The sequence below is a fragment of the Manacus vitellinus genome, unplaced genomic scaffold, assembly GCF_001715985.3.
Source record: "Manacus vitellinus isolate BGI_N305 unplaced genomic scaffold, ASM171598v3 scaffold_88_pilon, whole genome shotgun sequence".
NCBI lineage: Eukaryota > Metazoa > Chordata > Aves > Passeriformes > Pipridae > Manacus > Manacus vitellinus.
The window spans coordinates 1,420,893-1,434,239 of record NW_021940861.1 but is presented as its reverse complement, the minus strand read 5'-3'; positions in this window follow the sequence as shown (position 1 = coordinate 1,434,239).

The window sequence follows — 13,347 nt, the reverse complement described above, 5'->3', positions numbered from 1 at the left end:
CAATTTCACTACTGTGTCTTTAAAGCACAGCTGTGTCTTTTGGGTTGTGAGAATTAGTATATAATACACCTAACTTTACACTTTTCTTCATATATAAAGGAAAATGTCCCCTCAAGATGCAGACTCATCTAAATAGCCCATTTTCTCCATTTTGAAGTAAAAGTAGATGCATTTATTATTATTATTATTTCTGAGTTTAATGTTTTATAGTGGCAATTATCAGACTTCTCTTACTTTTTCTGTGTCAGAATTTGGTAGGTAATAAAAAAATAAAAACAATTCTGTTTCGATTTTCCATGAAAACGATTGCATTAATTTTGTATCTCAGCACTTTTCAATGCTGTTTTAGTGACGGGTGATAGGTATCAATGAAAGATGACATAGAGTTACTCTATCCTTAATTCATGTATCAGCAGCATGAGAGCAAAGTGTCCGTGCTATACTAAAATAGTTCCAAAAAGAATCCAGGTATTAAGGATTTTCATGTACAATGATGTTTAGCTTGTCCAAAAATCAGTTCCAACATCTCTTCTGCACAATTTAGATTTTCGTAACACAGACCTCTATCTCTGGTTGTTTTTTTTTTTTTGCTTGATTGGTTTTTTTAAGGCTATAATTTTCTAAATATCTGTATTTTTGGTTTCCTTGGGGTCTGATGTGGTTTTGTTTTGGTAATCATCTTCCCTGCAGAGTTGCCACACTGTAGCCCTTGAAATAAACTGCTACTGGTGAATCTACTTTGACTTTTCTTCAGCTGACCTGTCTCAAGGCCCACATCAGTTCACTTTGAAAATCTACCTGGATAATGCTCCTTATATTTTGGGAGTATTTCCTACTGTGGCCCACCCCAAGTAAATAGACTTAAATTTTCTTACTAACTACAACCTTTCCTGGTAACATTGCAGGTCATTGAATGCCCCAATTTGAACTGACCATCTCTATAAATTAGTGATATTTTTCCAAAGCAGAACTGATTCTTGACAGCCACCATATTGAAAAACTAAAAGGTGAAGAAACAAACAAAACCAGAAAAATTTGTCTCTCTCACTCTCAGACTCATTCCTTGAAGCCTGAGTTTGACAATTTAGTAAGTGTAAATTCAGCAGGCAAAGAAAAAGTAAGAGGAGGAAACACATTGCAAACTGATTACAGCTTTTAAAAGGCATTAGGAAGAAGCAGCTGTATGGGAGGTTTGTATTTTGACTTAAGCTTGAATGTTACAATTAGCAAAAGATTGATTGTTTATGTTTGGTAGCTGTACTCAGCTTCAAGCTATGTTCCTCTCTAGAGCTTTATGAACTATGAAAAACACCTTTCATAATACTTTGATTACTGAAAAACAGAAGGCCCAGTATAATTGCACACAGAATGGTTTGAACCAATCTAAGACCAAAAAACTTCTTAATTTGGGCTGAATGTTATTGTTATGTCTCCTAGAGAACAAAGTTTATAGAGATTCCTGTCAGTTCTGGAACTTTTTTTGCAATTCTTTCAGCCTTACATGGCAGCATTGGGTGGTGATAAATAGGTGGGTGATACCTCTCTTCAGTCAAGCAGTTTGTGTGGTATGAAGCCAGTCATATTTGTGGGTCTTCCAGAGGAAACAATTGTTGTAATGCTATTGGACTGGGGGCTTTTTTAAAATCTTAGTGGAGAAATAAGAAACACTGCTGAACAAGCATGATTTATAAAGTAGATACGTGGATTGTTTTACCATTATTAAATGCCATAATTAATCTAAAGAGCTGACTTCCTTACTGAGGGAAATTGGTAATATAACACAGCAAAATGAAGCATTCACTTTTCTTATGCTGAAGCAGATTGAAATAATGGGACATAGGACAGTAAGATTCTTAATGTGAAAGATTACCACTGTTTTTTTCAAATACAGTCAAGGCTTATAGCATCTAAAGTCGTTATGACCCATTGTTTGGTAATCCAAAGGAAAGAATGGACCAAGTTCAGCTTGTACCACACTACCATTTCCATAATGAGGACCAATCTACTCTCATTCTTGTGGTTGTTATTAGGAGCAAGATTCAAAAGAATGGACAGGAGAAAAAAAAAACTGTGTCAATACTGAAAGTAACCATCATGTGTAGAATAATTGAGTCTGTTTCGTTACCTTAATTCTCTGATTTCTGCCATATTAAGGTCACTACTGGCATTGCCACCTACTTCAGTCCTCACTTGTATTACCACAATTGGCAATAAAGCATATTTGTTGGTAGACTACAATCTACCTGCTTAGAAAAATTCTGCCACCTTTTTCCACCCACTAAAAAACCCATAATCAAAGCATACTACACTCGTTTGCCTTTTCGGGTTTTATAGGAAAAATCATGGTATAGAAATCATTGTGATTTCCTTTCAAGAAAATTTACGAAAAAGTAGACATTTAAAACTCTTGCTCTTAAACAAAAACCTGCTGTAGAGTACCTTTATTCCCCTAACCATTATAATATATTTCTCCTTTTAGATGACAATAGCAGAACCCAGAGGCCACGTTCTAAAGTGGTTTTTTTTCATGTTTATAGAATCCATTTATTGGCAGAAATGATGAGTTTTATCCAGGTTCATCAAGTAGACATTCTGATAATGTGTTGCACTGTATCTGCCACCTCAAGTCATGCAGTCTTGTCTGTGCAGTGTATTAGTAGTATCCACTTTACTAACTTTCTCTAGCTGTCACAGCTTTTGTGCATCTACACAGACACTGTACTGAGTGACTTGATGTTTCTCTGGGTTGGGTGTTTTTGTTTTAAGTATTTAATCCTGCTGGTTTTTTAAATCATATGGAAGTACTTTTAAATTTGCAATCAGTGATCTATTTTTCAGCTACCTTTTTCCAGGTTTAATTGATTTGCATGTTAAGTGCATTTGTATAAGCAGCAGTGCTACGCTGGAGGCTTCTTTGTGAAATCATGTAAAAAGGTTTAAGACAGATTTTTGATTCACAGGGCAACTTTTTTTGAATCAGTTTCTGCATACATCTGCAAGAGCAATTTACGAACAGTGCTCTTACTTCAAGTAGTATTTTCCTATGGTATTTTACTTTCCCTTATTTGAAGTTAAAATAAATAAATATTTGAGTTCATAGAAATTCTAGAGTAAACAATAGTGCACAAAGAAATCACCTAGTTAATCACAGAAAGCTGTGCAAGTGCTGGAACTATGGTTAAACTGTGAGGGAAATATCCAAGTGGTCCTTTTTAAAGCCATTATGAGCATACTTGCAGCACTTAAAATCAGTCAAACCTCGTCAACAAGAACTGGATCTACATTCTTCATCTGGTAGCTACTGTACACACATTTTGTGGGAATTTGAAAGAGTGGACAAACAAGGTCCATAAATTCTCTCAACACCAAGCGTAAGAACTCTGAACTTTACCCAAGACAAATAGTTTCTGAGGACAAAAGTATTGCCATTTGAAAATAATTCTGTTTTCACACTTTCTTAGAATTTCAGGATTCAAGACTTGTATGGATCACTCTGAAACATAATTTTATTTGTAACATAATCAGTACCCTCTCCGCAGTGTTGCTGAAATACATGAAGTTAAGCCTATGTTATGAGTTAATACCCAGTAGGAGATAAATTCAATGGGCCAAAAATTTTCTTAAAGCTTTTGGTCCTCTTCCTAATATTTTGCTGTGGTTTTGTATTTTTGTGTTTATTTTAAATTTTAATACATACATAAAAAGACAGGTTTTGTGGCTCTACTGGATTTATCATATCAGCTTGGTTTTGTGGAGACTACTTCAAGGAATGAGAGAGCATCCAAATCATGCTACTTCACTTACATTTAGCACCTCTACTCAGAGTACCAATATTCAAAAGATAGAGCTTTATCATAAGAACTGTGGTTGTTTATTAATATTTTGATAAAGTTTTTGAGAAAAGGTATAATAAGTCTGATGTTAAGAGTAATACCTTGATACAGGCATTAGGTAATCTAGGAAGTCATGCAGTCAGTCCTGAACTTCCTTCAGCAGGAACTGCCACAGCTCTCTCTAAGCCATGGAAATCCGGAGCTGAGTCTCAGAATCTCCAGGTAGATGATCAAACAACTAAAAGCTTGGTGCAGAATTTGCCAGAGAACCCGAGTGAGCAACTGCTCCTACTACTGAGTCAAGGGGTGATCTGGAAGGCTCAAAAGACAGGATTTTGTAAACAAGGTCATAATCTGCACCCCAAAGAAGGACAAATACTCGTGTTTTGGAACAGCTGCTTGGAATTACATGTCCTACCATGCAAAGCATGACTCTAGTTCTGTAGTTGAACCAGATGCAGTGCCACATTAGTCAGTCCTGGAATCCTCTCTGACCAAATTTGCTGGAACCAGGTACTGCTTCAGATTGTTCAGTATATTAGTATATCATTCCTTGTATCTTAATATCCACTCTTAAAAATAGCTTGCAGTAAGACCTAATTGTATGGCAGATGAACTCCAAAAATCACTCCAAGAAAGTTCCTAACTATGTCGTGTTAAAATCTTCAAGGCAGCCTCTTCACAATCCTGGAGTTATTTATAATCACTTATGAATCTGTTATGTTTGAGACAGATGCAGGCAAACAGCCAGAAAGGTCCTGGAACAAAAATTCCTCTATTAGTTCTCTTTGTAGAAAGTGTGGATCCTTTCCTGAGACCTGGACTTTGTCAGCGGGTCACCCGTTGTTGTTGGACAGCTCTTACACAGGGAATGACATTCCTTCCACCAGCAGTCAGAGGGACTGACCATTCCGTTCTTCAGCAGTAATCCAGCACTGTCAGGCAGTTGCACCAAATGAGAGCCCTGAAGGAATGTTGTATCCATGTCTAGATATAGCCAAAGATGGAGTTTGAAATTACGATACTTAAAGGAACATACATATTTCTGTTCCATTCCTGTTGCCTGAATGAAGACTTATTTTTTCCGTCTCTTCACATTAAAGTTTAGGGAGACTGATCTGTCTCTGGAATTAGAAGCCATCAATCATCTCTGCTGGTTGACCACATGCAAAACACCTTCAGTAGGCATTTGTTCACATTAGAGTTCGGAATAACTTATTTATAAATGCAGGTAGTAGAAATGTAGCAATGGACAAATACATTTCTCTTTTAATCCTGGATAAATTAATTAATTAGCTTTAATGCTGCTAACTGAAGTGGTTTAGCCAAGAACTTATGTAACCAATGTAGCTTTGTTTCATTAGGGAAGGAAAAAAATTGTGGAATGAATATCTGAAATAATAATTATCTTTAATGTTACTGTCTGATACAGAAGAATCATGCCAGGCACATAGCAAATGTTTTGCATAATTTTTTTTCTCTGTGCAACATGTGATCCCTTTTTTTTCCGGAACATGTAGCATTGTAGTAGTAATTATCAGGCAAATAGGTGATTACTGTCCAAATCCTGATTATTCATTCATCTACTGGAGCTTGTTTTTCCATTAGCAGCACTCTGAAGTAATCCAGCTGCTATGCAAAAATTCAATTAAAAACATAAAAAGATAGTTTGACTAGATATTTTTATTGAAAAGAGGTAAAGTATCAAATGTTTGCTAATGTGGAAGGGTAACAAAGAAACTGCCTGATGAGCAAAGAAATACAAGTAGCATTGGAGACTTTTGGTATCCATAAATTACATTATCACATTGGGGAAATTAGTACAAGAAGACACCTCCAATTTTTTCTTTTTGAAAAAAAGTTCATTGGGCAAACCTGGGAAGTTGCTGAGCAGGTTATAAGTGCTACCAACTCTTACTGCTTTCAGTGGAAAAAACTGGCTGTTAAACTGGCTGTTAAATACATTAATGGAATCACAGAATTGTCTGGATTGGAAGGCACCTTAAATATCATCTCATTCCAATTCCCCTGCCATGGGCAGGGACCCCTTTCACTATCCCAGGTTGCTCAGAGCCCCATCCAACCTGGCCTTGGACACTTCCAGGGAGGGGCCAGCCACAGCTTCTCTGGGCAACCTGTGCCAGGGCCTCGCCACCCCCAGAGGGAAGAATTTCTTCTTGATATCTAATCTAAATCTACCCTTTTTTAGTTTGAAACCATTCCTCATGTCCTATCACTATACTACATGATAAATATTTCAGCCCCATCATTCCTGATAGCCCCCTTCAAGTACTGATAGGCAGCAATAAAGTCTCCACGGAGCCTTCTCTTCCCCAGTCCCAAAAATCCCAACTCTCCCAGCCTTTCCTCACAGCAGAGCTGCTCCGTCCCTCTGATCATCTTGGTGTCCCTCCTCTGGACTCACTCCAGCAGCTCCATGTCCTTGCTGTGCTGGGCCCCCAGAGCTGGAGGCAGCACTGCAGGGGGGTCTCCCCAGAGTGGGGCAGAGGGGCAGAATCCCCCCCTCCCTGTTGACCACTAAGCAACTATTGAAAAGACAAGATAAAATGTTTCCTATGCTATATACTAAGGCTTGCTTGCATCTTATCCTCAAAACTGCCAATTAGAAATTAATCTCTACTCATAACCTGCCAGTGGTAATTTAAATACTTGGCAATTATTTTTACCAAAACAAGCAGTTAAAAAACGGGACCGTTTGCCTTCTGGGGAGATGTTTCATCAGGCAAAATTTAATGGCCACTACTATTGGTGGGTTTCGTTAACCAACATTTTCATTTTATTAATGAGCAAAGGAATATTCACATTGCAAATGCATTCACAGCACCAGAAAGTTAGATCCCCATATACTGCATTATCATACCCATTAAAATCATAGAATCATAGAATGGTTTAGGTTGGAAGGGACCTTAAAGATTGTCTATTTCTAACCCCTCAACCATGGGCAGTATTAGTTGCATAGAATTACTTTGGGCAATCAAGGAACTTGTGAGAAAGTACTGAACACCTGATATGGCTTGAAATGTTACAGACTCTGAAACTTCACTTACAAGATGCTTGTGAAACAACTTATGCATATATCCAAAGTTTGCATTTCTCAGTTGCACAAAATATTATTAAACTTTTAAAGTAGTGGAAACATATGTCTTTTTGAAAATACGTATTAAGAAATGTGTCCACATGTTGAAAAAATCAGATGAATACTTGCAAAATTACTCAGGAGAATTTTGACCTTAATCCATTTATCCACATTTTAGTGTACTATGTACATTAAAAATACCATTATTTATTAACATATTATAATGGAATATCATACCAGTATATTATTTGCATGAGTGAAGAAAGCAAAAGCATTAATTCCAAACCTGAAGGTTTTCTGATTTATTGTGAGTTGCTATGTATAAGGGAGAGAAATTTGATTTACATTTAAATAATTTAGATAAAACACATACCTTTCTTAAACATAGAGAAATCAGGCACGTATTGACTTTCTTTACCAGTTTGCATATTTGTTTAGAAATAGGACTTCTATTTGGTAGAACAGGGAACTGACATTGTACTAAATGTTACTAATTTTGAAAAATTAATTTATGTACTACGAGTATCTTTGTAAGATACTAATTTTGGAAAAAAACACAAATAACTGAGAAGTATCCTGTAGGTATGTCCATATTAACACATCAGTTTAGATCAGGAGTGTGCTTTTGAAGGGAATCTCTCAACTGTCCCCACTTACAGCACTTCAGGTACCTTTGTTGAATAGTCGTGGAACACTAGAGCTGAATTCCTTTGGAACAAAACTAGACTGGAAGATGCCAGGTAGTGCACCTAATATCCCCAGTTGTTAATATTTGTTTGGTGTATAAGACCAGATAGATCTAGTCATAGAATCATAGAAGCATAGAATTATTTAGGTTGGAAAAGGCCTCTAAGGTCACCAAGTCCAACCATTAACCTCACAGTGCCAAGCCACCACTTACCCGTGTCCCCAAGTGGCACATCTACAGGTTTTTTGAACACTTCCAGGGATGGTGACTCAACCACTTCCCTGGGCAGCATGTTCCAATGCTTCATAACCATTTCTGTGAAGAAATTTTTCCTAATATCCAATCTAAACCTCTCCTGGTGCAACCTGTTACTTGAGAGAAGAGGCCAACCCTCACCTTCCTACAACCCCCTTCAGGTTGTTGTAGAGAGCAGTAAGGTCTCCCTTGTGCCTCCTTTTCATCAGGCTAAAGAACCCCAGCTCCCTCAGCCCCTCCTCATCAGACTTGTTCTGTCATGGTTTTGCACCTCTTGCCTGTACTCTTAAACAAGAGTCTCGGAGAAGCAGTTGTGCTGGAAAAGATGTGGGAGTTCTGGTGGACAACAAATTGAACATAAGCCAAGAGGAGGCTCTTGTGGGGAAAGAGGCCAACTGCACATTAGCAAGAGTGTTGCAAGTAGCTTGAGGGGCACAAATCTGATTTTATTAATTGGGATTTATGAAATCACTGGGAAGTTTCATATTATAGTGATCTCAAACCATAAAAAAAGACTGTGCTAGCTGCTACTGCTGACACACAGCAGGTACTTTTATGTTATGTAGATTACGAGCTAAATAATAGGACAACCCTGAAGTTTTCTTCGTTGTGACAGAATGACTCCACTGCTCTCTTTGCAGCTGTGTATGGAAGATTTCTTCTTCCAATACCCCTAAGCAAGTAATACAGAACAGTGGTTTTGTGGCCTGTGCTGAGATGGAAACAGGACTTGGGTTTTAAATACAACATAATCAGATCCTATAACACATAATCACCTCAAATACTTAGTTACTATCAAATGTCTTTGTATTGCTAAAGGAAGGGGATTTCTGCTCATTTGTTAGAGAATGAATGAATGACTCTATTGTTAATTAGAATCAGATTGCAAAAGGTGTTTGCATTTGTATGAAGAAACTTCAATTTGAAAAGTCACTGTTCAGTCTTGCCCACAGTTTTTGCACACATACTTTTTAAAATCAGCAAGTGTTGGCTGGAATTGGAGCAGATAAATGACACATCCATGTGTGTCTAGGGGCAAGATTGACCCCACAGGCTGTAAGACTTGACACCACCTAACTTTTCACATTCCATAGACATGGTGTGGATAAACCTAATTCACACTATTAAGCGTTCCTCTACATTTTAAAATTCTGGTAACATTATTATAAACTGTTTTCTACATAGTTTACACACCTCTTTATAAAGCAAAATGTGACTTCCTATTCTATGCTGATTTTCTATTCACTCACCTTTACTTTGTGATGGTTTTTACTTAATAATGGTATTCTAACTAGATTTATAGAGAATTCATTTTCAGTCATGTCAAGGAAATTACCAAATGTATGTAAGATAGGAATTTTTACCAGATAGCTGCTTAAATGCCTGGTTTCTATAGTATGATACCTATTGCCTTGTACTTTACCATTCTAACATGTCTTTACTTTTGTGTTTCGCAGAGATATGAAAGATCTGCAAAGGCACAGCCTCAGGAGTTGTGCACAGACTGACCCCACAGCTTATGTTTAGACTCATCCTGGGCTCAAACAGCTGGAGAATTTTCACAGTGAGATCTTGGACTTGCCAGTTATACCATATGTACCACACCTTTTGTGACAGATCTTCCATCTCTACTCAACACTGCAAACATCTACATTATGCCTGTGTCGTCAGCAAGAGTTGATCTGCAAGACCTTCAGTAATGGTCTGCAACTGAAGCATGTGTAAGATACACAACTGTGGCAGTGGGATTTCCAAAATCCACCTCTTGTTAGGGGCCAATGCCCTGTGTACTCACGCCTTGAATGCATCATGAAGGCTGTGGCCTAACCTGTCTAGTTCATTTGCAGTCATGCAAGCGAATCCCAGGTGTTCAAGAATTACATCATCTAGATTAAATCCAGTCTGCTTTCCATGGAACAGGCAAGTGTGTCCCTGCAGGGCCAGCTGAGGTTGAGGTTCCATATGTACAAATATAAATTCTTAGTTTTTTAATCTTGTAGTTGTATTCTCCTGATGCATCCAGATCAGAATCATATTCCCTCTGTGGCTTTCTTTGTTTGCTGGTTAGAGATTTGTTCGAAGAAAACTTTGTGTTCCTCTAAATATTTCCAGAAATTTTATTTTCCTCCTAGGCCCTTACAGTTCACTTGTATATTGTTATTTACTAACCCGTTTCATGTAATAACTATGTGATCATATAAATAGTCCCTCAGGGAGCAAAAATGTGTTTCAGGCCTAGCAGATTTTTAATAGAACACTGGGATTATGTTGGCACTGAGTCATGACGGAAGGACGTGGCAAACTGATATGGTTGTGGAGGATCGGCGCCAGGACAAATTAGTTCAGCCATGCCCGTTACCTTCTCTAACAATAGAGCTGAATCATAAATCAGATCCCAATTCTTTGTTCTTGCTCCTTCTCCAGCACAGAGTTTCTCTGCCTGTGAGCATCATGGTATATGCTAAAGTTGAGTCTGAACATGCATTAACACGCAGATAATAAAGGTGTTGCAGAAACTAAATCTGAAGCTTGAGATTGTGCACATATGACTGTGCAGATGTATCCCAAGGAAGCAGGAAAGTTTATGTTCCACTACAGGGGTTACTGACAGAAAACACCCTTTATTTGGGAGGTGACTGTCATTCTGAAGTCCACTGACACATTTCAGATCTACTGCTTTGTTTTAGCAGGTATTGTAAGAAGCCATGAGAGTAATTATGTGCTACTGATAGAATCTATCCAGCTTGAGGAACACAGGACCAAACCTGTTCTTAGTTTTGGGAAGGGATTCATTCTCATGGATTCCGTTTTGTTTAGGGTGGGTTGGTTTTGGCTTTACTCCAATAAATATCCTGAGGTTTGACTGAAGTCAAAATTTACTTTTTTTTTTTCAAAAAAGCACATTTATTAAGCGCATTCTTTTGAAACAAATGTTGAGACTACATCAACACTGCCAGTTTTGATTCTTTTGTGAAACAGATATGAAATAAGAGAGGAAAACCCTCATGAATCATGTGTAGACAGTGTCTGGTTGTGAAAGATTGGCAGTGGCAGTCACGACTTCTTATCAGGGCTTTGAAAGGAATGGAATTATCAAGTTATGATAGTCATACCATGGACACTCCTAGAAAATTGTCAAAGGCAGGGTTTTTAGTGGGAAATTACATATGGTTCCAGAAATGGGTAGTAATCTTACTCTACTGAAACTGAAGATTCTTCAAATTATTCATGTTCTGTAATTTTACTTATCTATAATTTAGCTTCTTTTTTTTTTTTTTGGTTACTACAGGTCTGGGTAGTTGAAAGTGTCCTTTCTAGTTACAGAAAAGCAAATATCCTGCCCACAATCTTTCAAAAGATGCTCTTCTTCCATGTAAGTCTTAAAAATAGGATAAGGCATTTGTAGGACAAGCAAGTGGTGGCTAATGATAACAGAACTGCTGTTTTTCTAAAGTGGTTTGTCTTACCAGCATGGAACTCAGATATCATTAGTAACAATTAATTAGCAATGAGCTGATTATGCTCCCCTGCTCAACCTGAACTATCAGTAGTTTAGCAGCAAATAACATAGTGCTGTAATAATGATTATATCTACCTACAGTTCAAAATATTTGTTTCCTGTTAGGTATGTTTCCCTTACAAATTACTTTTAAGGTGCGTTATTCCCATAGATGACCAGAAAAGGAAACATTTTATATGTGGGTATGGGTGTGCCATAATAAAGGTATTTGATATTATTAGACCATTCCCTAAGGAAACTCCAGGGGGTTTGAGCCTAATTAAAGTAGATAATAAAATATGCTGCTGTAACAGTAGTAAAATAAGTTCCTTTTTTTTTCAAAGGGAAGGGAAATGCTATTATACTAAAAAGAAGTATACTGTTATTCATATTGCATTTAACATTATTCGTGTGTAATTGCTTTCCTTGATTGCTTCTACAAGTCTTTCAGGGAGCAGCAAAAGAGAAAAACATTGTCAAAACATGGTTATGAATCATTATATATAACTACTAGGATTTCAAGTTCATTCTAGAAGCACATTGAATTTCATTCAGTTTTGTACATGGCACATTTAGCTTTTCGTTTCCCCTGGAAGACAAAATGATCAGGCTGTTTGTGAAATGGTTTAAAACAAATCTGAATTGCAGTTCCCTTTTCTGAACCCATTTTATATTTTCAATGGATGTGTTATCAAGTTACATTTCATTTTGGATGCATGAAAACAATTTTAGCAACTACTTTCTACCAAAACAAAGAGCAGTAGAGGTAATTTGTCACAGAATTATCTACTCAGCCCACGCTGTTATCTGTGTAGAAGATGTGTCTGAAGGGCTTCCGTGGAGCTTGAGAATGCAGCATTTGCCTGCAAATATTTTAGTTGAGGTTTTAATTGAATATAAACATGAACTGCTTGAACTTTGGCACTTGAAGGACTCCTGAGAGAAAGCTATCACTAGGAATATAGGACTGGAAGTGCTCGTGTACTGTAAGGACATTGCATCAAAGCTGTCACTTGGTAAGCAAATCAGCTTTTCACTTCTGTCTTGGAAGCCAACAGGATGCTATCTAAGTGTGTTTAGCCAGCTGAAAGCTATCAGAGAGCTCCTCCAAACAAACATTGTTTGAATTAATACGTTATTTCCAAACGAGTTACATTGGCAAGGTATAAGGTAACATGTGGTTTAGAAAAATAAACCTAAATAAAACGAAAACAGAAGCAGCAGAAACTCTGTTTGAGTCCTGTATGAACTCTATGTGGATTTTATCTCATATGGCAAATGACCGAAAAATAGAAGTAATATTCTAAGGAGAAAAGGTCAAGACACAAATGGAAAATTTAAATATAGTGGAAGCACCCATTAAGTCTTAGCTAAGTGTGTAAGTGTGCATTTGGTAACATCAGTGACATTGCTATACCTTATTATAGAGCTGTTTTTCAGTGCTCATGACACTAATGGCATCTGTTTAAACACATTTCCCTTACATTTGAGACCCGATCCAAAGGCCACCAATGTCCATGGGCCAGTTACCATTTCTGTGAAGATTTGGAGAGCTGGGAGTATTGGCTGCAGATCAAGACTGACTGATGTCAGCCAACGAGACTACAGCCTGGCCACCCGGGTCCTCTGCAGATTCTCCAGTCTTTCAGCTTTGTGTGTTGCAATGTATTCTCTGATAAAACACTTATTGATCAGAGACTACTCATGCTGGTAGCTGTGAGATATGAAAAAAATGGGACTGTGATAGTAACAGGAAACTACTTAAGTGCAGATTACAGGGTTTTTTTCTTTTTTAGAAAGCTCATCACCATTGGATCTGATCATCCTCAAGATCTATTCTCAGAACAGTCTTTAAGTTAAGAAATGCTGCCTGTATTTTTCAAACAGAGGGACAAGGCTTGTGGAAAAATGGGGAGGATGCTGATAGGTGAGGTTTGGGTGTAACTGGGGAATGAATCTACAAGTTCACATTTGC